Here is a 24,360-nt window from a genome sequence, read left to right as displayed (position 1 = left end):
GAGAACTTTCTGATATCTTCATGTTTTTTTTCATTGTGGCACCCAAAGCTGCCCCCAAGCACTCAAGGTGAGGCCGCCCCAGAGCAGAGTAGAGCAGGACAATGCCCTCTCTTGCCCAGCTGGTGATACTGTGCCTGATGCACCCCATGACAGGCTTGGCCCTCTGGGATACATCAGGCCAGGGAACTGCTGATGCACATTCAGCTTGCCATTGGCCAGGAGCCTGGCTTCCTTTCTGCACTGCTTCTCTCCAGCCTCTGGCTCCCTAGTCTATACACACACGCACCACGATTGCCCAGTCCCAGGTGCTGAATTCAGCACTCGCTCTCGTTCAATGCCATATGCTTGGGGATTGCCTGTGGGAAACCTTGTGAACAGCAGATTTTGGGAAAGCTGCAAAAGGCAGGCCTCAGAGACAGCAGAACTGTGATTGGAGCTAAGCAGTAGTCATAAGGTTTGTCAGCAGAAAAATGATAGAAGAAGTAGAGAAGTAAGGACAAATAGAACAATGGCCTGTGTATTAACGCTTGACATGAAGAACTCCCTAAGCTACAGCAAAGTATATCTAGCCAGATGTTAGGAAATTCTAAGCTTAATAATGGAGCTCTGTGCATTCTATCTTAAGGCTTACAAGCAGGTCTTGTATTCAAAAGAAGAAAGCATTCTTTTAACCAAAGTTATGTGTGCTTCTAGGGATTGGATAGAACTACTGTCAATATGCTTTTGCTTTGTGGGATTGGTCAAAAAGCTTTTCAAGTAAGTTGTAACATCAAGTTCTTTGTCTGCTGCTGGGGACATGAGCTGCTGGCATCTTCCCACTGTCATAACCATGTCATGAGACTGATGCTGGAAAATACAACAGCCCCTTTCGTGATTTGTGCATAGACTCCCGGCCTGCCATAAATGCCCATCTCTCTTATTTGTCAAGATCTCTCTTGTAGGGTCTCACTGCCCTCAAGGGAGTTAGTTCACAGCTCCTCCCAATGTAGTGTCTCTGGAAAACTTGCTTAATATTCTTTCAAGTGCCGAGTCCAGGTCGTTCCAAAGATGTTGAAAAGAACTGACTCAAGGATGATACTGTCTTAGCCACTGAAATTAGCGCTTCATGCTTCTTCTTGCTCCTTAGTGCAGAAATCACAACAAATATCTTCTTTGTTTCTTTTCTATCCATGCAGATATTTTTGCTTATGCTCATGCTTTTTATCCCAACAGCAGCTGACACGACATTTACATACAGAGCAAGAGCACGCTTTTCCTGCTCTTACTAGACTTCACAATTTTGCAATCTGTCAATCAGTGACCTTTGCAACTGAAGTCAGACCTTCAGCATTTCTCATCAAAAAAGTAGAATGTCCTCAGAAGAAGAGAAAACTTTGCTGCATACTCTGTAAGCCTGCAGAATATATCATAAGGAGTTAGCATCACAATCATTTCAGCACTGACCCTATACTTGAGCAGGGAAAAAACTTCAAAGAAGAGCTATTTAATGCAGCAACATATCTGAGAAATGAAACAACTAGGATCTTCCAAACTGGTCCCTGCGGTAGAAATGTACTTGTAAGAATACAGAAGATAAAAGATATGGTTTGGAAAGGCTATATCCGTGCAAAGCTAAATTGGATCTCATCCCGTAGATGAAAGATCAAGAAGCTCAAAGTGGAGCTAGAGAGACACATCCACATAATGAGATATAGCAAAGCATTTTTCAAGAGAATTAGGCATTCTGGTGTGTGGCATTGTGTGGTTTTAGAATCAGTTATTCCTTTTGTAACTCAATAATAGTTTGGGGTATTCGGTTCCCCACCATGTACTTCCCTCACAATGCTTTCTCCCTGTTAGAGCTGCTCCCCCCTCCCCTGCCTGTCATGGTAACCACCCTTCTTATCTCGAGAATTCTCTCTGCCAGTCATTCCTTAATTTGATGTATGATTTGCCCCTGGAGTTTTTCCCCTCCCCTGTGTGATCCTCAGTGGCTTAGCTGTAACCCATGCTCCTCCCTGGGTCCTTGCTATTGGTAAGCTTTGTGTCTCCTCCTATCACACCCACTCCCTTTATCAGCGTCCCCCCGGGACTCTGCCTTTGTCGCCTCTCCCTGAACCCACCGGGGAAGAAGAACAAGATTAAAAGGTCCTTGGTACTTATACAGGCGTCCCTCCTCCTTCCTGTGCTTTGGTACCTCGTAGCCGAAAATCCCGCCTGCGCCACCCATGCCGCAGATGGTACACAACTCCTCAGGGTTCCGGAGGGAATCTGGGAGTGGCACTTTGTGTGGCCATCTTCGGCTGGGCCGCGCTCAGCCTAGCCGGGCACCTGCACAGCCCCGCGGCCTTGGGAGAGAGGCTACACTGGTGGACTGGGCAGTTAGATTAAATCTGCTGCACTTACTCACTTTTGGGGACTGAATTGTGGAGTGCTAAACCATATCTGCTGCTATATAAAGTAAAAGAGATTCATCCAAATTGTATGGTTGGTGTGAACACTCTCACTCTATTGTAAAACACTTCATAAGCTATTAACCAGTCATAGGAACAAAATGAAATAAAGCTGTCATGCCATCCTGGAATGGGAAAATATGTTCCAAATTTTTTTTTTTTTTTTTTTTTTTAAATCCCACAAGATGTGATTCATAATTTCAACCATTCTGGAATGCTTTCAACAGATGAAGCCAGCATAGAATTTTTCTTTCAGGCCCCTTACATTCTTCATTACAGTTTTGGAATATACTCCACAGTCATTTGGTCTCAGTCAGTTTTTTATCTCTTTCCCCTGAGACAAATTTTAAAGGACTACCTAACCACGAAAAATCATCATTTCTCTGGATTCTCAAAGCTTTTTGAGAACGTGGTTTTGTTTTGGTTTTTATATTGCATCATTCCTAATGTCTTCAGACCTACTACAAGTGGAAGTTAAAAGTAAATCTTATCTTAAAGAGACTGAGCAAGATAATGAACTGCCAGTCTTGGTATTTGTATGTTTCTAAATCCTTTTGATTTCAAGGTTGCCTTCCTGAATGCTCAGTTTAATTAAAAAACATTGTGTTTCTAAAGGAGACCTAGTTCAATTGCTTCTGCAAATTCACCTTCATTTTATAGGATTGTACTTCAAGAAATCTTCTTTCATTCAAACATGAAAAGTATAGATTTGACATCATATGTGACCCTTTCATCTGTCGGAACTCTATTTCATTGTGTGAGTTTCACAGTTGTCTCCAAGAAGATTCCTTTCAATTCGCATAGCATGTTATCTGAAGATCTGTCTGCTTTCTTCACTTGCATTAATGGGAGGACATGGGAAATACATTCTGAATGTTATCTTTTATAGTCTACTTTTACCTACCAGTGTGCTTCTATTGACTAGAACCAATTTCAGCTGGAAAGAACATATTGTCATACCAAGGGGGTGGTGATGTTTTCTTAACTGATCTCGGAGTGCAAAAGACAAGATGGAAAGGGGATTGCAGTATCACTCAAAACAAATGCACCTTTCTAGAATGACCACAGCAAATGCCTTCAAGGAATTAGGGAGAGGAAAAGAATAGAAAAGAGGGGGAGAAAGAGAGAGGGAGTATAGCTACCAAATGGAGAGAGAAAAAGTCCTCGCAGTAGAGCCGATGGAGTTCTCCTAGAGGAGATCTCCAAGTCCTGGTTAACTCAAGGCTCTATTATAGTCCATTGCTGAGGGGGGAAACAGATCTAGAAATGGCTGAGGGGGAGCAGATGCAATAAAGAGCAAGTCTATTGAAATTGCTGAGGGGGAGAAAGGTATTGAAGACGGGTACAGACAGTCCATGGTCTTAGCAGGAGAAGTCAATATCAATATCAGCAGTGAGTGGGACCCGTGGTTTCAGGAATGGTTTCTATGGGAAACCAGTCTAGGTCCAGCGAACACATCTGTAGCAACACTTAGTAGGCATCCTGCTTCAGTCACGCCAGCACCCCTGCATCAGAATTACAGGGGTCTCAGCCTCAGTCCTTGGGAGGGGGGGCTTCAATCTCCATCCCTCACGGTGGTAGTGGAGCAGATGAAGGATTTTCCATGGGGCGGCTACCACAGTTGCCCCAGCGAGTTCATCTGGCCAAGAGGTGGGAAAATTCCTGGGCTGGTGTTGCCAAGCAGGTGCGAGCATATAGGGCGCAACACCCCTTGGCAGGCCCTGCTAGAAGCAGTCACTGTAGACACAGCTGCAAACAATCACTTGGCAGGCCAGAATTCTGCTCAGGGGCCTCAGGATTTCTGGCATTCCTCCACCACCAGCAGGCCAGCATTCTGATCAGGGTCCTCAGGGTCCCGATGGCTGTCCTGGGGACGGTCGTGAGGCAAATGCGGGGAACTTCGGACCATCTTTCACATGTATTAGAAAATCTGTTTCCTAAAATGGCCAAAAAGAATGCGTAGCACTTAGAATTGAGGGAAAATAAAAACCCAAAACCAAACCCAAAGCGCTGGAGCAATATCATTCTAGAGAATGCCATGTATCTATGAGAAGTACAAAAAAACTTCTATTTTCAAATGCACTTACAAATAACCATTTTGCATCCGGTTTTTTTTTGTTTGTTTGTTTGTTTGAAAGCTCTGGCACTTATCTGATTCCTTTTTGAGCTAATTCAGCTCAATAATCTGGTAAGAAAGCAGCTAAAAGTAAAGAGAAAAACCTATGGGGACCAGGATGCCACTTCAGCCACGTTGTCGTGAAGCATTAGGTCAGCCTTCTGGGTTGTAGAAATATGTCTGTCCTAGATGAAAATCAATGCATAGCACTATCTTCTTTTAAACTTTGTCCTTGCTACTGGGTTCCTGAATGATCAAGGTGCTTTCAAAGCAAACAACACCCAGCTCTCTAAGATACTCCCCAAATTATTGTGATGGAATAACTTGATCAGGTGAAGAGCTCACTATGCAAAACCTGAATATGATGTCAAAAATGCTTTGTTGTGGATTACCATTGTGTGGGACCGTTTATCCCTTACCCCACTGTCCTAGGGTGATTGTTATCCCCATTGGTGTGTGTAATTTATGCTGGATATTTTGTTCTGTGCCTTTAAGACGGGCAGAGTGAAAGTTTTGTTTTGGGCCTCTTATCAGCCACTCGGCGGGACATACAGAGAGCACCAGTACTTACTGTTGCTTTTTTGCTTTTTGCGCTGCTTTTTGCCTTTGCTCTTGCTTCTGCTTTGCTTCTGCTTTGCTTCCTCTTGCTTTTTTCCCCCTCTTCTCATTAGTTAATTTAGCTAAACAGTCCAAATTCCTTTCTGGACTGTTTCCCCTGTGTGGACCTGCGGAACCTGCTCCGGACTGGGATTGGAAGCACCGATTTGGAAACACCGAGCAGCTGCCCCAACGCCGGAGGGACTGATAACAGCGACCACCCCCAGGAGAGACTTTCTGAATTTGTCATCTTTTTTCAGAGTGGTGAAAGAGTGGTGTCATCTGGTATTGTTCATTTTGTGTGCCGGGGGTTGCTATGCTTGTCAAATAAATAGGTTCTTTCCACCTCTCTCCGAGGAATTCTTCCCGAACCGGTTGGGGGGAGGGGCCGTGTGGATTTGTTTTTTGGAGAAGCCCTTTTTGGGGATTCTCTCCCAAATTTGCCCTAAACCAGGACACCCACCATGTAGGTATAGGAGAAAACTAGGTAGCCACAAGGCTTTTACAGCTGTTCTTGTATTTTGGGATAGTAAGGATTTAGGGGAGTAAACAAAACTGAGGTGAGTTTTACTATTGACTTGATTGCTCTTTCACTTTGAATTAACTGCTCTGCATGTCAGCTTACCCATCAGTATAAATGAGAAGAATAATATCTTCCTTCCTGCCCAAAGGATGTTTCATTATGCCTGTGATGTCAGGACTTAAAAATGAAGAACATTGGGATTGAAAGGAAGCACTGGCGTGCCACAAGGTAACTGTAGTGAGCTGTGTTTTCTCCTCAGCTTCACTGTGAGAGTAGAATTTTAATGAGCAGTTCCAAAACTTGGTCTTAGCATAGTCTGGTGACATATCTCAAAGGAGCAGTGTCCTAGGGTGACTTTATGATGCTTGTATCCCCAGTCATCTGTTCTCTTAATGCTGGATATGATATTCTCTGCCTTCAAGACTGGTTCTGAGAGCAAAGGTGGGGAGAAGAAGAAGCACGGAGTTTGTTACCAGAGGCTGCACTCCTTAAAAAGCAACACTCTTCCGCATTCTGTACTGCACTGTGTTGTCTGGGCACTGACGGAGAAGAACAGAGCGCTCATTTGCTTTTTAGCTGGTTTAGCTGGCTGAGGCAGCTGGACTGTTTTTTTTTTATTTTCCTTTCCCTTTTCTTGGAATGTTTCGAATCTGCCCCGGACTGGGACCTGGGGAGCACTGAGAGCTTGCACTTTGTTGCCTATGGACACCTGCTCTGGGCAGCAGCCTTCCCCATTGGCGGAGGCGTTGATAACAGAGCGAGCACCCACAGGAGAGACTTTCTGTTTTGTTGTCTCTTCAGAGTGGCAATTGAGTTTTGTCATCTGGTATTGTTCATTTTTTGTGCTGGGGAGTGCTTTGCCTGTTAAATAAACAGCTTTTTCCCACTTCTCTCTGAGGAAATTTTCCCCAAACCAGTTGAGGGGAGGGGCCGTGTGGGTGGGCTTTCTGGGGGGGGACCCTTTTAGAGGTTTTCTGCCAAATTTGCCCTAAACCAGGACAATTGGGATGTGCGACTTAGAGAATGATGGAATCACTTTGGTTGGAAAAGACCTTTAAGAACATTGGGTCTAAATGGATTTAGCAAATGCAACCATCAAGAAGTGTTTTGCTGTTTGAAGAGACCATGGTTTATCTGATAAGCTTTGCAAGTATTTGTGTCATCGCAAGCACACATGTCCAATGCATTAGATGGGAATATAATAGGAAACCTGTGCAGATCAACAGAATGATTCTCAGGGTAGGATATTTGCATGTTTCATCTTTCTTCCTGACTTCTTCAAATGAATTCTTTTTAGAAAGTAATGATTGGAATTGTTACTCTTTTGACAGTTCTGAGTGTATTACTAACCTTTTTGGCATATGAATGCCAAACAGGTTAATTCACCTAGTTTTTTAGATAAAGACTAAGATTTAGTTCTGCTTCAGCTGGAGGCAGAAACATTGAAATCCTCTGGCCCCCTTCTTAGTACCTAATTTCTATTACAAAATTAGTGCCCAATCTTGTCCCTTAAGATCCAGTTAGCTCAGTGTATACCAACAGGGTGACTTTAGTAGGGCTCACATGATGCTGCACACAGAAGCCCTCAGTGTGCAGCTCTAGCAGACAGTAATTCCATGCAGTTGGACAATCCCAGTGCTGACTTTGGATCACAAGAAGAGTAGAACAAGGCAGATTGAATGGAGAGGTCTCTGCAGGAAGTGGCCTGAAGAAGACAGCAGAAATCCCAGCTGTGTGTTTGTAGAAATCATTTGAAGGCCATTTCCAGAAAAAGATCTTCAAATCTTGCTAGCTTTTTCTGCAGATTATTTGTAAACTATATGCATTACATGGACCGTTTCACTGAGCATCTGAAATACAGCTGCGTTTAAGTGGATTGAATCAGGGTTGGGAAGCCGTGAAATAAAGATTTTCAGGAATCCCTGACATCCAAGACCCGCAGGAATGTCTCCATGTTTTATGTCCAGATGCTTTTTAAAATAATGGGTGACCATTTAGCATAGTTTTAATCAGAAATACAAAGAAAATTTTAAATTCACATTTTTTATAGCTTGAATATTTTTCTTTGTTTATTTCCTGCTTTCCAATTCAGTTCTCCAAATCATATGATTAGGTAATGCGAAGTCATGCTATATAAAAATATTTAATGCTATGCATCCAAGTTAAGGCCATGTATTTCCTGGGACTGTTCCAAAAAAAAATAGAAGCCTATCTGGATTCTCTCTTTCCCACGCTCATTATTAGATGAAAATCATTTCAATATTCTATTTTGACTTTAGATGGTGCAATATTATATTCAGAAATTCAAAGCTCTGCTGTTAGGTTGTTTACATGGTTTTCTGGCCTTTCTAACTTTGCACAACCACCACTCTTTGCAGCTATATCTTTTTGCAGTAAGGCATCACAGGGGTCTGTGAGAAGTTTTAATATGAAGCAGGACTAACATGTAAGCTACACATGACATACTCGACATATTTCACCTCAGAAAGTTACAGTATGCTTAGACGGGATGAAATACGAAAGAAATAGACTTAACACAACATTTCTAAATCTTGGAAATCTATTACCTGAACTTTGAGTCAGTTTGCAGGACTCTGTAGAAATGCAAACGTGAAGTCCAAGGAGTAGAGCAGAAGGCGTATTGGGCAGGGGGACAGAAGATTGCTCTGAAGGCTGATGTAAGCAAGATTGCATCCTATAAAGAGAGCAGCTGCTTCTGCTGGTGCCAACATAGAGAATTTGTGCCACTGGCCTAGTTTTCTGGGGACTTTTGACCTGCACGCTCTTGAGGGCTTGCAGATGTGAATTAATCTGTCCTTTGAACTTTTATTCATTTAAATGTCTATGACCTGTTTTGGTCTTGTGTACTGTACTGTATTGTTTTATAAACAGACATGTTTCCACTCTTTGAAAGCTGTAGTTGAAAGGTTGCAGGTATGAGTTGGCTGTCAAAAGAATTAATTGTCTACTTTAAGCAAAATATCAATAGAAGCATTCAATCCACTCCTGTGATACAGATTCATTTTGAATTTACAGGGTAATTCACATCAGTGGTTGTACTGCTTGTGCAATAAATATGACTTGCTTGGTTTCTAATGATGATAATAGTCCTCTTTGTATTACTGTAAGAATTGAATCCACCATCATTCTTTTCCTATTATTATTGTGCTGTAAAGGAAAAACAGTTTTGCATTAACCAAGGAGTAAAATGCATGCATTGAGCATGATTCTTGCAAGTAGTCCTCAATTCTGAAAAGACCTCTCAGAAGCTGCATCAAACGGGAAAGCTAGAGAGATGGCAGAATGCAGAATTTGCCGTTTAGGATCGAGTACAAAATGACACCCAAGAAATTCTTCATGGATGCTGCAGAAGTACAAAGACGCCCCCCTTATTTCAAGGTGAAAGATAGTCAATGTGAAACTTGTTCAATGAATAAAAAACTATTCTAATCAGGACACTAGAGAACCAAGCGTGCGACAAGGCTTTTTTGTAATGAACATCATTCCCAGCATGAAAAAGTACTCTTTTTATTGTAGATTGTTTAAAAGCGCACAACAGTTTGGAAAAAAGTGCTTTTCTTTTTTCTATTAAAAAGAACTGTGTATCATTCTAAGAGATACTGGGCACAGGTTTTTGAAAACAATGTTATTTTAAAGGTTAATTCTATTCATAAATACTTCACAGGAAAAACATCTGATCTGCTGTTCATCTTGAGGACTCTTAAAGGAAAATGCCATGGTTGCGTTCTCTTCTCACTACTTCAGGAGCTCAGTCTTACCTGCATTCTAATGCTTTTTTATGCTGCTGATGGCACGGCTTAGACATCCTTGTCTCCATTACCATCATGACTTCCATTTCAAGTGGTGAGAATTTTTCTTCATGATTGGTGAAGTTAAGTGTCATAACATTAATGTCGAGTCAATTTGAAGGGTTTTTTCCAAAGGAATTTCTTCCTTCCTAATGAAAACCATTGGCACTAGCAAACCTACTCAGTTTTTCAGAAAGTGATATAATACACCTGTAGAGTACAATGTCCTCAGAGTTGCTTTTTCACCAGAAGACGAAAACTGCTGTTTTCTTCTTCTATCACCTTAGACTTTATTCAAAACCTTTTTAAACCTTTGAATTTCTATTTATAGCTAATTACTACTCTGCTAAGGAATGGCTGTACTGCTATTAGGGAAACATCAAGGGGCAGTAATATTTTATCTTGTACAAACTTTAAAAAACCCCAACTCCTAAAAATGATACCTGAAAATGACATCTGAAAGACAGTGGCAGGAGGCTTTTTCCAGAACAATGTGCAGTTCTTCCCAATTCTATTTTTCCCTCTGATTACTTTTATACACAAAGATTTTTACACAGTCTTCTAACAGTGGCTTGTTACTACTGGGGTAGAGTATGGCCCTGCCAGCATTGGAATTGACTTGACTGTAGTTGTGTTCAAATTTGCTGATGGGACAAGAGTTTTTTGCTGAACACACTTTAGCAAGCAAGAGAGCTTCTTGGTCTTCAGAGGCTGTGAGTCCCAGAAAAAGATGAATGCGGTGGTGACATGCCTTGTGTTTTGAAGAGAGATCAAAACCTTATTTCTGAGGTCACCTCCCTTTTGGTACAGAAAGCGCACAGTGGGCTTTGAAGCAGCACTTTCACCCTCTTTGCATTCACTAGTAAATCTGAGACAGAGCTTGCCACAAGGTTTGTGCAAAAATACTATTTTGATGCAACTGTTCACCAGACAATATGTCTGGGAAAATTTGCAGGGGCAGAAAGCAAGCCCTTCCTGGGAAATCTACTGAAATGGTTCAGAAGTTATTCCCACTCACTGTTGCTAACCTCTGCTGTCTAGCTGTCGGATATGCTTGGGACCATATTGAAATAATTCTAAACAATGTACTGAGGCTGCAGTATTGAGTAAACATAGGTATTTTTCATAGGTGTCAGGGAAAAATATTTTATTGGTAAAAATGAGTTCCATAGAAAACAAGAACAGCATGGTAGAAAAAAATTACATCAATAGAATGAAGATGCCCAGAATTCTTCTTTTGAAGTTACACAGAGTCAATATTTTCTGAAGACGTTTGTGAAACTTATGAAGAAGGAGGAGTACATTCCACCTGACTGGTGCACAAGTTCATGTCTTCAACTTACAAAAAACATATTATTAAAAGAAAAATATTCCGCCTTGTGGAAAAGTAGCCCATTAGTAATTTTATCAAAGGTAGGATAAGATCAAGTATTCCTACAAGACAGAGGTAGTACTATGAAAAGCCTTTTGGCATCTATCTGACTACAGGAAATTTGAGCAAGCAGAAGTGTCTTTCCCTGCCGCAAGCTGTACTTCCTATTTGCTACTGCTGCTTAAACATTGTCGAAAGAAAACTTGTCAAAATAAAACTACTGTATACAAGCAACTGGAACTATCCATTGCGTTCCAGCCAATTTTAACTAGAAAATATCAGACACACACTCCAGTTGAATATTCTAATGCATAGATGGAGTATACCAGCACTAAGAAATGGGAACGCTGGAGAAAGGAGCAAATGCAGATGAATTTCAGGGAAGGAAATTATTGGAGAGCTAACTGCAGTCCCTCGACTTTACAAGAAATGATGTCCAGTAAATCCCAACCTGAAACATAAAGAACTCTGTTTTGAAATGGGTTGCATCTATGGTCCTCTGTTCTTCCTAGATGAAGAAACTGTGTTTTGAATCAGCCTTCCAAGTGGTATGGCTAAAGACTTTAGATACCTCAATTTTTTTTTTTTTTTCCAGAAGCAACTGTCTCAAAACCTCTGTAAAGCTGACTTTTTCCCTTAAGATACCATATTCAAAAAGAACCTTATCATTTAACATGGTATTCCAAACATCATTTCCAAACTTAGACTAAAAATAACACTCTTCCTAGGTATCTTTCTTTTTTTTTTTGCAGCTTCCTCCTAACATAGGCAGCAAAGTAGAGAACAGACCACAGCTCTTTCTGGAGCATCTTGAACAAATGCCCTTTCTTGTGTTCCAATCATTCACTTTGCCAAAATCCCTAAAGATGAAGAAAAGGTTGTGGAGGCATTACTAGTAGTATGATATGACAATGCATGGGTGTGATTTATCAAGTAGAATTTGTATCACATAGATGATACTTGGCAAACAGCAAATGAAGGGGTTTCTTTCAGCTCTCAGACTGATGTTACATGTCAATAATTTAATCAAAAGTTAACAAGAAGGATATTTTTTAACAGTGAACTTAATTACACCCCTACCATGGACATCTGAATCTTAGGAATAGACAGTGTCTGATTTAGGAAAAAATAAAGAATTATCACAGTTTAAAGAAGCATATGATCATGAACACTTTGCTGATGGAACGTAGCCTATTCATTGGCTGAAATGAAGCAGGTAGACAGGACATAGGAAATATTGTTTTGTGGATAAAACATTTATTTTTTTAAAGTGATGCTTACAGATGGTGAACTCACGAACTTCGAAATTGCACAGTAGATAAGGGTACCTAACTTGCTCCATCAAGTTATCCCTTGGAATCACCATCCAAGGGCATTTTTCCCTGCCTCTGTGAAAATGTGACTACCTTTTTCACAATACTTTCGCAGCAGCATTGCTCGGCCTGATCAGCTGGCATGGAGGGTGAATTATCAGCAGCAAGGTGACTGGCCAGGGTCATTTGCTTCAATGGATTTTGATCTACCAGATATTTTGAAGACCTGCTTCAGCCCTGTTGGTCAAACACAGCCTTCAAACGGTGCTAAACAATTGTTCGGGCTGTGGACCACATGAAAAAGTACTTTCTGGTGCCTGTACTGGGCCATATGCTCTTTATTCTCTCCCTCAACTTCTCCATCACCTCTCATCTCTTTCACATGAGCTATGTTCAAGGTCCACAGGATACTTTTCACAGAATCTTCAGGCCTGATGCAGTAAGAATGATGATGAACAGAACACAGCTGGGATGAATTTTGCAGTTTGGATAAAACCTCTTGTGCACACAAATCCCCCTATGCCCAGAAAAACCTTCACTAAGTACTCGTGTTCTACCTAAAGTGCAATTTAGTCTGAAAGAAAGGCTTTTGTCTGAGAGTATCTGAGAGATCTGCATGAAGCACAGATATCTGGCCTATGCAATTTTGAATATCAGAGGAAAAAGAAAATGGCAAGAAGTTTTTAATTTTGCCGGTTTTAATTTTCAATTCCATGCACTTTTTCAAAAAGTGTCAATCTCAAATGGCCATCAACATATTTCAGTCATCTGTAAGTTAGTATTCCTGTCAAATGTGTTTCAAATCAAAAGAATTTCAAACCTTTCCTCCAAGTTTATATACCTAGATTTAGTATTTCTGATCTCTATTAGATGAAAGGAAGACATTTTTTGCTGTTGGGGTGCTGGAGCGCAGGTTGCCCAGAGAAGTAGTGGATGTCCCATCCCTGAACGTATTCAAGTCAGCTTGGATGGGACTTTGAACAGCAACGAATGCGACCCTTGATGGTAGATAAATAATGCGTGAATGTAGAAGAAACTCAGATTGAAGTATATGAGCAAATTTTCTCTCAGCTCTTGGGGTAAATTCAAAGTTGTAAAAAATTGCATTTCTCTGTGATTTTCAATACTGTAACAGAAAGCTTCATGAAAACTGTGCAGAAGATATCAAATTTTAAAAGAGATAAGAACTACAACATCAAACACATGGGATGGGTTTCAACATGGGACACTCTCTGAGAGAAAATCTCTGTATTTCAACACTTCATCCCAATCATTAGGATTTCGAGAAGTGCCAAAGAAGGCGGCAAAATATCCTTCAGGACATTATTTATTGTAGTTCAGCCTGGCCATTAGTTGGAATTGGTGTTTGAACTAATGTAGATGTACCACACACACTTTCCATGCACTGACAAATTACTGTTTACAATGAATAAGCAATGAGGATCAAAATTGATTGAAAGCATCTTAAAAATGTCATGTATTTCACTGTAAATGATCTATGATCAAAATACTTATTCCTCCTTAGTGAGGGACAAATAAATTCTTCCATACCATGATGGTTTAAAATTGTCTAAACCAATGTTTTCTTCTGAAAAGACATCATCTAATTTTTTCTATTTGTAGAAGAAAATATTCCTAGACATAGAACTCAGTAATTTTAAAGGAACAAAAGGAAGGAAAATATTCTGCAAACAGAATTCAATGAAAACCTGTGTTTTAAATATGAGGTAGATATTCAACAGAGTTTTTGTACCAGATATTTGAAATAGTGTACCGGCTATTTTGTCCACAAAGAGAGCTATTTAGCATTTCAGTCTTTTCCAAGGTGTTCATGATCTGCTATGCTGATCTCTGTGCGTGCCTAGGTGTGTGCGGAAGGGGGGGGCATGTGAAGGGGAGTGTCTATGTTTGCTTAGCACTCATAGGGGCAGATTCATGCCTCAGCTCCATTATTTCTTTTAGAAACTTCCCAGAGAGTGGATATGAAGCTTCATATCCAAAAGAGATCAATTCCCAAGTCAACCATTTTACTCTACCTTGTAAATCACATGCTTTGTTGCATATTTTATCAAATATACTTTCAAGCCGCAAGGAGGAAGGAGATTGTGGAGAATCCCTCCAATGTCTTGCAACTTTTACACAAATGGATTTTCAAGAAAATCATCATTTCTCTTTTAAATACATCTGGGACAGGCATGATGGTGGTGTCAACCTGTTGAAGTTTTTGTTGCTGGGGGAAGTTGTACGAAAGGATTGGTTTTTACATTGACCAGTTACTGAATCAAGTGCATGAACACATTTGAAATTCAACTAGGGTTTCCTTTTTCTAGCAGACTACTTCTAGAACTAGCTAGCAGACTCAAGATGACTCTTTTTCTCTGTTTTTGTTTCTTTCCTATTTTCTTGCTTTCTTTGCAACTGTCTACACAATTTTAGGACTTTTTTCTCAACAAAAATTTTTTCATAGACCGATAATTAAGATACGCTTTTTACAAGGAATGTTTTAAATCTTTGTTAGAATTAAGAAAGTTAAGGACATAGGTCTTTTTCTTCCCTTATGAATATTGCAATGAAATAGTTAAATAAAGACCAACTCCTTGTTTTTATTTGGAATACAAGTAGATAATTCCAATACAGTAATGCATTTTGTGGTCCCAATATTTGCCATTCTGATGTAAGTTGTCGCTTCTTAAAAACATGCCTTCAGTGACTACGTTGACAACACTTTCGGTGAAGATCCTAACTGGTCTTAGACACACATAGGGAGAAATTTGCTCAGCCAGTGTCAGTCTTAAGCATGCGTCTCAGAGGATCTTTCTAGAGCTGGGGAATTTTCTCATGAAAGGGATTCAGTTATGGAAGAGACAGGCTTCCTGGAGTTTTACATTCTTCTTGAACATTACTTAAGGAACTTAAATCCCATGTCCATTTGAAGGTCGCTCTGCACAGAGCTTTGTCATGCCAGTCCTTGAAATGCTTCTCTAAGAGAATTCACTAGCACAGAATGAATGAGGGTGGAAGGGGTCTGTGGGGCTCACCAAGTCCCATACCGCTGCTTCAATCAGGAAACTAGAGCCTGTTGCCCAGGATTATATCTGGGCCTACTTTTAATGTCTTCAATGATCCAGACTCCACCATCTTTCTGGACACTTTGTGCCATGGTTCAGTCACCGTCACGGTAAAAAATAATTTTGTGATGTTCAGAGGCAATCTCCTGTATTTCAGTGTGTGCCCACTGCCTCTTGTCTTTTCACTGAGCATCATTGAAAAGACACTGGTTCCCTGCTCTTTGCACTATTCCTTCCTGTAGGTATGTGCGCTGCCATGTAGATAAATGTCAAATTCTTCCCTCAAGCCGAGGCAGATGATATTCTCTTCATCTACCAGGCAAGTTCATTCACCGGAGGAGTTTAAAAAGTTGTCAAGCACGAATTTCCCCTTGTAAATCCATGCTGACTACATTTGTTCTGTCCTCCTTCATGTGCCTGGCAATGCTTTCCAGGAATAGCTACTCCATCAACTTCCTGCGGATCAAAATGAGGCTGGCTGGCTTGTACTTTTCTGAGTCCTCCTGGTTGCCTTTTTTGAAGATGGGTGACATTCGCTTTCATCCAGTCTTTGGGCACTTTCCTCAGTCACCATAGTCCATCCAACATGATCAGGAGTGGCCTCAGATTAACATCTGTTAACACCCTTGAGAGCTGTGCATCCAAGTGCGTTGAAGAAACACGCCAAAGATAAGTAGTGTTCAACTGCAGAGAATTGTTTAGGGACATCATACCCTAATATTTTAAATCAGAAAGCATGGATGGACGGGTCTTTTTTCCTTAGTTGACTACAGAACCAGCGGTCCTTTGCAGGAGGGTGTTTGGATTTAGGATGACACTGGCAACTAAAAGAATGGCTACACAGAAGGTGCTACTTTTAGACCAGAACATTCAACTACTTAAAAGCAGATAGGAGAATAGCTGATTAGTGACAGCTCCGACAGGAAGAGTCTGCGGCTTACCCCGTGGGAACAATAGTAGCGCATTTCAATTTTAAAAAACCATTCATTTTAGAGGACCAAGCATCAATAAAAATAAAAGGTCAAGTAAAGACATCCTAGTGCTCTTCTTATCAGAAGCATGTTCCTCCATATGAGAGTATTTAGGAAAGGACAGCGGGTTCATAAGGAAAGATGTGCCAGTTATAAAACCTGGAGAACAAGGCAAGACAAACTTATACAATATACATCCTCCAATGCAAAATGAAGAAATAATCATTTCAATCTTCCATGGAATTAATTGCATTTTATTTGCTTTTTTTATTTCACCTGCTAAAAAATGATTTTCTTAAGACTGAATTTTATGAATTCTGCAAAGCTCTCTTTTTGAACGTCTTCATACCCATATTAAACACTGAGGTGACAAAGAGAGCAGCAGTGGAAGGAAACCTGGTCCATCTCCCCCTCCTTGTAGCTTTAGGCCAGTGAGTGATTAGAAGTTGGTCACTTCATTTGAGATAAATAGCTTTACCAAGAGAGAATATTATCCAGCCTTGATCTTTCCTTTGGAGCTGATCCACTTTGTAGTCATCAATTCTTGACTCAGTTGGGGAGAAACAATGGCATTATGGCCATGGATGTTAGAGTGCGCTGATGGGAAATGAGGTTCTCATCTTCAGGTCCTTGCTTCCGAAAATATTCCAAATTCATCAGAAAGAAAATTCAAAGACCAGTAATCCCCACTCAAATGACCTAATTCAAATAGTCTGTACGCATACGAGACATCAAGCAGGTGCTCTCGTCTGTTAGGGGAATACCCAGCCAGTACATTATTGTCTAGTTAGGAGGCAATAATTTTGGAAATCATTGAATTTTTTGTATTGCAAGTGAATGGTCAACACATTTTATTACTGGATAAGGTAAAATCATGTCTTCTGCATCCTTTCAGAGAGTAAGCTTACCTGGATCTAAAGCTGCTCACCTCCATGATAGGATGCTTTGTCTTCAAAGGAAACTCTAGTCTTTGTCCTTTTGGATTGCTTCCATAGCTTTTCACTCACTCTTCAGGTACCTGTTAAAATGTCCTCTTATCCCATGCAAATTTTTATGGGCATAGTCACTGAATTGGAAAGTATTCCATAAAGTCCACAGGCCTTGTTCAGATGGATGCACAGCTCTCAAGGGTGTTAACAGATGTTATTCTGAGGCCACTCCTGATCATGTTGGATGGACCATGGTGACTGAGGAAAGTGCCCAAAGACTGGATGAAAGCAAATGTTGCCCATCTTCAAAAAAAGGCAACCAGGAGGACTCAGAAAAGCCCAAGCCAGCCAGCCTCCTTTTTATCCCCAGGAAGTTAGTGGATGGAGTAGCTATTCCTGGAAAGCATTGCCAGGCACATGAAGGAGGACAAAATAATGTAGTCAGCATGGATTTACAAGGGGAAATTCGTGCTTGACAACTTTTTAAACTCCTCCAGTGAATGAACTTGCCTGGCAGATGAAGAGAATATTGTCTGCCTGGGCTTCAGGGAAGTTTTTGACATTTATCTACATGGCAGCACACATACCTACAGGAAGGAATAGTGCAAAGAGCAGGGAACCAGTGTCTTTTCAATGATGCTCAGTGAAAAGACAAGAGGCAGTGGGCACACACTGAAATACAGGAGATTGCCTCTGAACATCACAAAATTATTTTTTACCGTGACGGTGACTGAACCATGGCACAAAGTGTCCAGAAAGATGGTGGAGTCTGGATCATTGAAGACATTAAAAGTAGGCCCAGATATAATCCTGGGCAACAGGCTCTAGTTTCCTGATTGAAGCAGCGGTATGGGACTTGGTGAGCCCCACAGACCCCTTCCACCCTCATTCATTCTGTGCTAGTGAATTCTCTTAGAGAAGCATTTCAAGGACTGGCATGACAAAGCTCTGTGCAGAGCGAGATTCAAATGGACATGGGATTTAAGTTCCTTAAGTAATGTACAAGAAGAATGTAAAACTCAGGGATAACTGTCTCTTCCATAACTGAATCCCTTTCATGGTTAAATTCCCCAGCTCTAGAAAAATCTTCTAAGGCGCATGCTTAAGACTGACACTGGCTGAGCAAATTTCTCCCTATGTGTGTCTAAGACCAGTTAGGATCTTCACTGAAAGTGTTGTCAACGTAGTCACTGAAGGCATGTTTTTAAGAAGCGACAACTTACATCAGAATGGCAAATATTGGGACCACAAAATGCATTACTGTATTGGAATTATCTACTTGTATTCCAAATAAAAACAAGGAGTTGGTCTTTATTTAACTATTTCATTGCAATATTCATAAGGGAAGAAAAAGACCTATGTCCTTAACTTAACTTTAAGAAAGATTTAAAACATTCCTTGTAAAAAGCCTATCTTAATTATCGGTCTATGAAAAAATTTTTGTTGGGAAAAAAGTCCTAAAACTGTGTAGACCGTTGCAAAGAAAGCATGAAAATAGGAAAGAAACAAAAACAGAGAAAAAGAGTCATCTTGAGTCTGCTAGCTAGTTCTAGAAGTAGTCTGCTAGAAAAAGGAAACCCCAGTTGAATTTCAAATGTGTTCAGGCACTTGATTCAGTAACTGGTCAATGTAAAAACCAATCCTTTCGTACAACTTCCCCCAGCAACAAAAACTTCAACAGGTTGACACCACCATCATGCCTGTCCCAGATGTATTTAAAAGAGAAATGATGATTTTCTTGAAAATCTATTTGCGTAAAAGTTGCAAGACATTGGAGGGATTCTCCACATTCTCCTTCCTCCACGCGGCTTGAAAGTATATTTGATAAAATATGCAACAAAGCATGTGATTTACAAGGTAGAGTAAAATGGATGACTTGGGAATTGATCCTGTGGACCTTGAACATAGCTCATGTGAAAGAGATGAGAGGTGATGGAGAAGTTGAGGGAGAGAATAAAGAGCATATGGCCCAGTAAAGGCACCAGAAGGTATTTTTTCATGTCGTCCGCAGCCCGAACAATTGTTTAGCACCATTTGAAGGCTGTGTTTGACCAACAGGGCTGAAGCAGGTTTTCAAAATATCTGGTAGATCAAAATCCATTGAAGCAAATGACCCTGGCCAGTCACCTTGCTGCTGATAATTCACCCTCCATACCAGCTGATCAGGCCTAACAATGCTGCTGCAAAAGTGTTGTGAAAAAGGTAGGCACATTTTCACAGAGGCAGGGGGAAATGCCCTTGGATGATGATTCCAAGGGATAACTTGATGGAGCAAGTTAGGTACCCTTATCTACTGTGCAATTTCGAAGTTCGTGAGTTCACCATCTGTAAACATCACTTTAAAAAAAAAATATGTTTGATCCACAAAACAATATTTCCTATGTCCTGTCTACCTGCTTCATTTCAGCCAATGAATAGGCTACGTTCCATCAGCAAAGTGTTCATGATCATATGCTTCTTTAAACTGTGGTGATTCTTTATTTTTTTTCTAAATCAGACACTGTCTATTTTTAAGATTCAGATTCCATGGGTAAGGGTGTAATTAAGTTCACTGTTAAAAAATATCCTTCTTTTTATCTTTTGTTTAAATTACTGACATGTAACATCAGTCTGAGAGCTGAAAGAAACCCCTTCATTTGCTGTTTGCCAAGTATCATCTATGTGATACAAATTCTACTTGATAAATCACACCCATACATTGTCATATCATACTACTAGTAATGCCTCCACAACCTTTTCCTCATCGTTAGGCATTTTGGCAAAGTGAAAGATTGGAACACAAGCAAGGGCATTTGTTCAAGATGCTCCAGAAAGAGCTGTGGTCTGTTGTCTACTTTGCTGCCTATGTTAGCAGGAACCTGCAAAAAAAGAAAAAAAAAAGAAAGATAACTAGGAAGAGTGTTATTTTTAGTCTAAGTTTGGAAATGAGGTTTGGAGTACCCTGTTAAATGACAAGGTGCTCTTTGAATATATGGCATCTTAAGGGGAAAAGTCAGCTTCACAGAGGTTTTGAGACAGTTGCTTCTGGGGAAAAAAAAATAAATTTAAAGTATCTAAGGTCTTTAGGCATAGCGCTTGGAAGATTGATTCAAAACACAGTTTCTTCATCTAGGAAGGACAGAGGACCATAGATGCAACTCACTTCAAAATGGAGTTATGTAGGTTTCTGGTTGGGATTTACTGGACATCATTTCTTGTAAAGTCGAGGGACTGCAGTTAGCTCTCCAATAATTTCCTTCCCTGAAATTCATCTGCATTTGCTCCTTTCTCCAGAGTTCCCATTTCTTAGTGCTGGTATACTCCATCTATGCATTAGAATATTCAGCTAGAGTGTGTGTCTGAAATTTCTAGTTAAAATTGGCTGGAACGCAATGGATAGTTCCAGTTGCTTGTATACAGTAGTTTTATTTTGACAAGTTTTCTCTGAACAATGTTTAAGCAGCAGTAGCAAATAGGAAGTACAACTTGCAGCAGGGAAAGACACTTCTGCTTGCTCAAGTTTCCTGTAGTCAAATAGATGCCAAAAGGCTTTTCATAGTACTACTACTGTCTTGTAGAAACACTTGATCTAATCCTACCTTTGATAAAATTACTAATGGGCTACTTTTCCACAAGGCGGAACATTTTTCTTTTAAAAATAGGGTTTTTTAATTTGGGAAAATGAACTTGTGCACCAGTCAGGTGGAATGTACTCCTCCTTCTTCATAAGTTTCACAACCTTCTTTAGAAAATATTGACTCTGTGTAACTTCAAAAGAAGAATTCTGGGCATCTTCATTCTATGGATGTAATTTTTTTTCTACCATGCTCTTCTTGTTTTCTATGGAACTCATTTTTACTAATAAAAATATTTTCCCCTGACACCTATGGAAAATACCTATGTTTCCTCAATGTTGCAGCCTCAGTACATTGTTTAGAATTATTTCAATATGGTCCCAAGCATATCCGACAGCTAGACAGCAGAGGTTAGCAACAGTGAATGGGAATAACTTCTGAACCATTTCAGTAGATTTCCCAGGAAGGGCTTGCTTTCTGCCCCTGCAAATTTTCCCAGAGATATTGTCTGGTGAACAGTTGCATCAAAAGAGCAATTTTGCACAAACCTTGGGGCAAGCTCTGTCTCAGATTTACTAGTGAATGCAAAGAGGGTGAAAGCGCTGCTTCAAAGCCCTCTGTGCTCTTTCTGTACCAAAAGGGAGGTGACCCCAGAAATAAGTTTTTGATCTCTCTTCAAAACACGAGGCATGTCACCACCTCATTCATCTTTTTCTGAGACTCATAGCATCTAAAGACCAAGAAGCCCTCTTGCTTGCTAAAGTGTGTTCAGCAAAAAGCCCTTGTCCCATCAGCAAATTTGAACACAACTGCATTTGAGTCAATTCCAATGCTGGCAGGGCAATACTCTACCCCAGTAGTAACATGCCACTGTTAGAAGACTGTGTAAATGTCTTTGTGTACAAAGTAATAGGAGGGAAAAATAGAATTGGGAAGAACTGCACATTGTTCTGGAAAAAGCCTCCTGCCACAGTCTTACAGATGTAATTTTCAGGTATCATTTTTAAGAGTTGGAAATTTTGTACGAGATAAAATCTTACTGGACCTTGAAGTTTGCCTACTAGAAGTACAGAGATTTCTTAGTAGAATAGAAGTAAGCCATTTGAATATCTACAAATGGCCTTTCAAAATACATATGCTATAGCACACTGTGAAAGGAATTAGCTATAAAAATAGAAAGTCACAGGTTTAAAAAGGTTTTGAATAAAGTAAGTCTAAGGTGATAGAAGAAGAAGAAAACAGCAGTTTTCTTCTTCTGGTGAAAAAGCAACTCTGAGGACATTGTACTCTACAGGTGTATTGTATCACTTTCTGAAAAACTGAGTAGGTTTGCTAGCGCCAATGGTTTTCATTAGGAAGGAAGAAATTCCTTTGGAAAAAACCCTTCAAATTGACTCGACATTAATGTTATGACACTTAACTTCACCAATCATGAAGAAAAATTCTCATCACTTGAAATGGAAGTCATGATGGTAATGGAGACAAGGATGTCTAAGCCGTGCCATCAGCAGCATAAAAAAGAATTAGAATGCCGGTAAGACTGAGCTCCAGAACTAGTGAGAAGAGAATGCAACCATGGCATTTTCCTTTAAGAGTCCTCAGGATGAAGAGCAGATCAGATTTTTTTCCTGTGAAGTATTTATGAATAGAATTAGCCTTTAAAATAACATTGTTTTCAAAAACCTGTGCCCAGTATCTCTTAGAATGATACACAGTTCTTTTTAATAGAAAAACGAAAAGCACTTTTTTCCAAACTGTTGTGCACTTTTAAATGATCTACAATAAAAAGAGTACTTTTTCATGCTGGGAATGATGTTCATTACAAAAAAGCCTTGTAGCACGCCTGGTATTCTAGTGTCCTGATTAGCATAGTTTTTTATTCATCGAACAAGTTTCACATTGACTATCTTTCACCTTGAAATAAGGGCGTCTTTGTACTTTTGCAGCATCCATGAAGAATTTCTTGGGTGTCATTTTGTACTCGATCCTAAACGGCAGCTTCTGCATTCTGCCATCTGTCTAGCTTTCCCGTTTGATGCAGCTTCTGAGAGGACTTTTCAGAACTGAGGACTACCTGCAAGAATCATGCTCAATGCATGCATTTTACTCCTTGGTTAATGCAAAACTGTTTTTCCTTTACAGCACAATAATAAGAGGAAAAGAATGATGGTGGATTCAATTCTTACAGTAATACAAAGAGGACTATTATCATCATTAGAAACCAAGCAAGTTATATTTATTGCACAGGCAGTACAACCACTGATGTAAATTACCCTGTAAATTCAAAATGAATCTGTATCACAGGAGTGGATTGAATGCTTCTATTGATATTTTGCTTAAAGTAGACAATTAATTCTTTTGACAGCCAACTCATAAGTGCAACCTAACTTTCAACTACAGCTTTCAAAGAGTGGAAACATGTCTGTTTATAAAACAATACAGTACAGTACACAAGACCAAATCAGGTCATAGACATTCAAATGAAAGAAAAGATCAAAGGACAGATTAATTCACATCTGCAAGCCCTCAAAAGCATACAGGTCAAAAGTCCCCAGAAAACTAGGCCAGTGGCACAAATTCTCTATGTTGGCACCACCAGAAGCAGCTGCTCTCTTTATAGGATTCAATCTTGCTTACATCAGCCTTCAGAGCAATCTTCTGTCCCCTTGCCCAATCCGCCTTCTGCTCTACTCCTTGGACTTCACGTTTGCATTTCTACAGAGTCCTGCAAACGGACTCAAAGTTCAGGTAATAGATTTCCAAGATTTAGAAATGTTGTGTTAAGTCTATTTCTTTCGTATTTCACCCTGTCTAAGCATACTGTAACTTTCTGAAGTGAAATATGTCGAGTATGTCACGTGCAGTTTGCAAGTTAATCCTGCCTCACATTAAAACGTCTCACAGACCCCTGTGATGCCTTACTGCAAAAAGATATAGCTGCAAAGAGTGGTGGTTGTGCAAAGTTAGAATGGCCAGAAAACCATGTAAACAACCTAACAGTAGAGGCTTGAATTTCTGAATATAATATTGCACCATGTGTTTTTGCGGAGAAAATCAAAAACTCCACAACTTTGTAAAAGTTGTAAAGCAGATATGTTTATTGCAGCGCTGGACGCATGCGGGGATTACCCTCCTTAAAAGGCATGTGTACCTCTGGGATCTTCAGGTCCCCTTTTATCTTTCTTCCCAAATACATATGCATACAATTTCACAATAGGTTCATACATATTCATTTTACAGACTTCCAGTGACATTTAGCGCTAGTTCTTTTGTTATCAGAAAGAATTCCTAGGCCAAGTCGACCTGTCTCCCCCCCCTTATCTCTGCCCTTCACTGAATCAATTTTGATGAGTTCAGACTAAACAGCTAAGATTCCAAGGCTTAACTAAAAGATGTACATTTAACCTAAATCAAAATGGATTTCTACTCTGGAACCTGGAAAATTTCTACTTTGTCTCAATGTGAAGTCAAAATAGAATATTGAAATGATTTTCATCTAATAATGAGCGTGGGGAAGAGAGAATCCAGATAGGCTTTTTTTTTGAAACAGTCCCAGGAAATACATGGCCTTAACTTGGAAGCATAGCATTAAATACTTTTATACACCATGAGTTCTCATTACCTAATCATGTGATTTGGAGAACTGAATTGGAAAGCAGGAAATAAACAAAGAAAA

Source organism: Haemorhous mexicanus, chromosome 13, assembly GCF_027477595.1.
Source record: "Haemorhous mexicanus isolate bHaeMex1 chromosome 13, bHaeMex1.pri, whole genome shotgun sequence".
Classification (NCBI taxonomy): Eukaryota; Metazoa; Chordata; class Aves; order Passeriformes; family Fringillidae; genus Haemorhous; species Haemorhous mexicanus.
The sequence above is the reverse complement of the archived record's forward strand: the minus strand, read 5'-3'. Positions refer to the sequence as shown.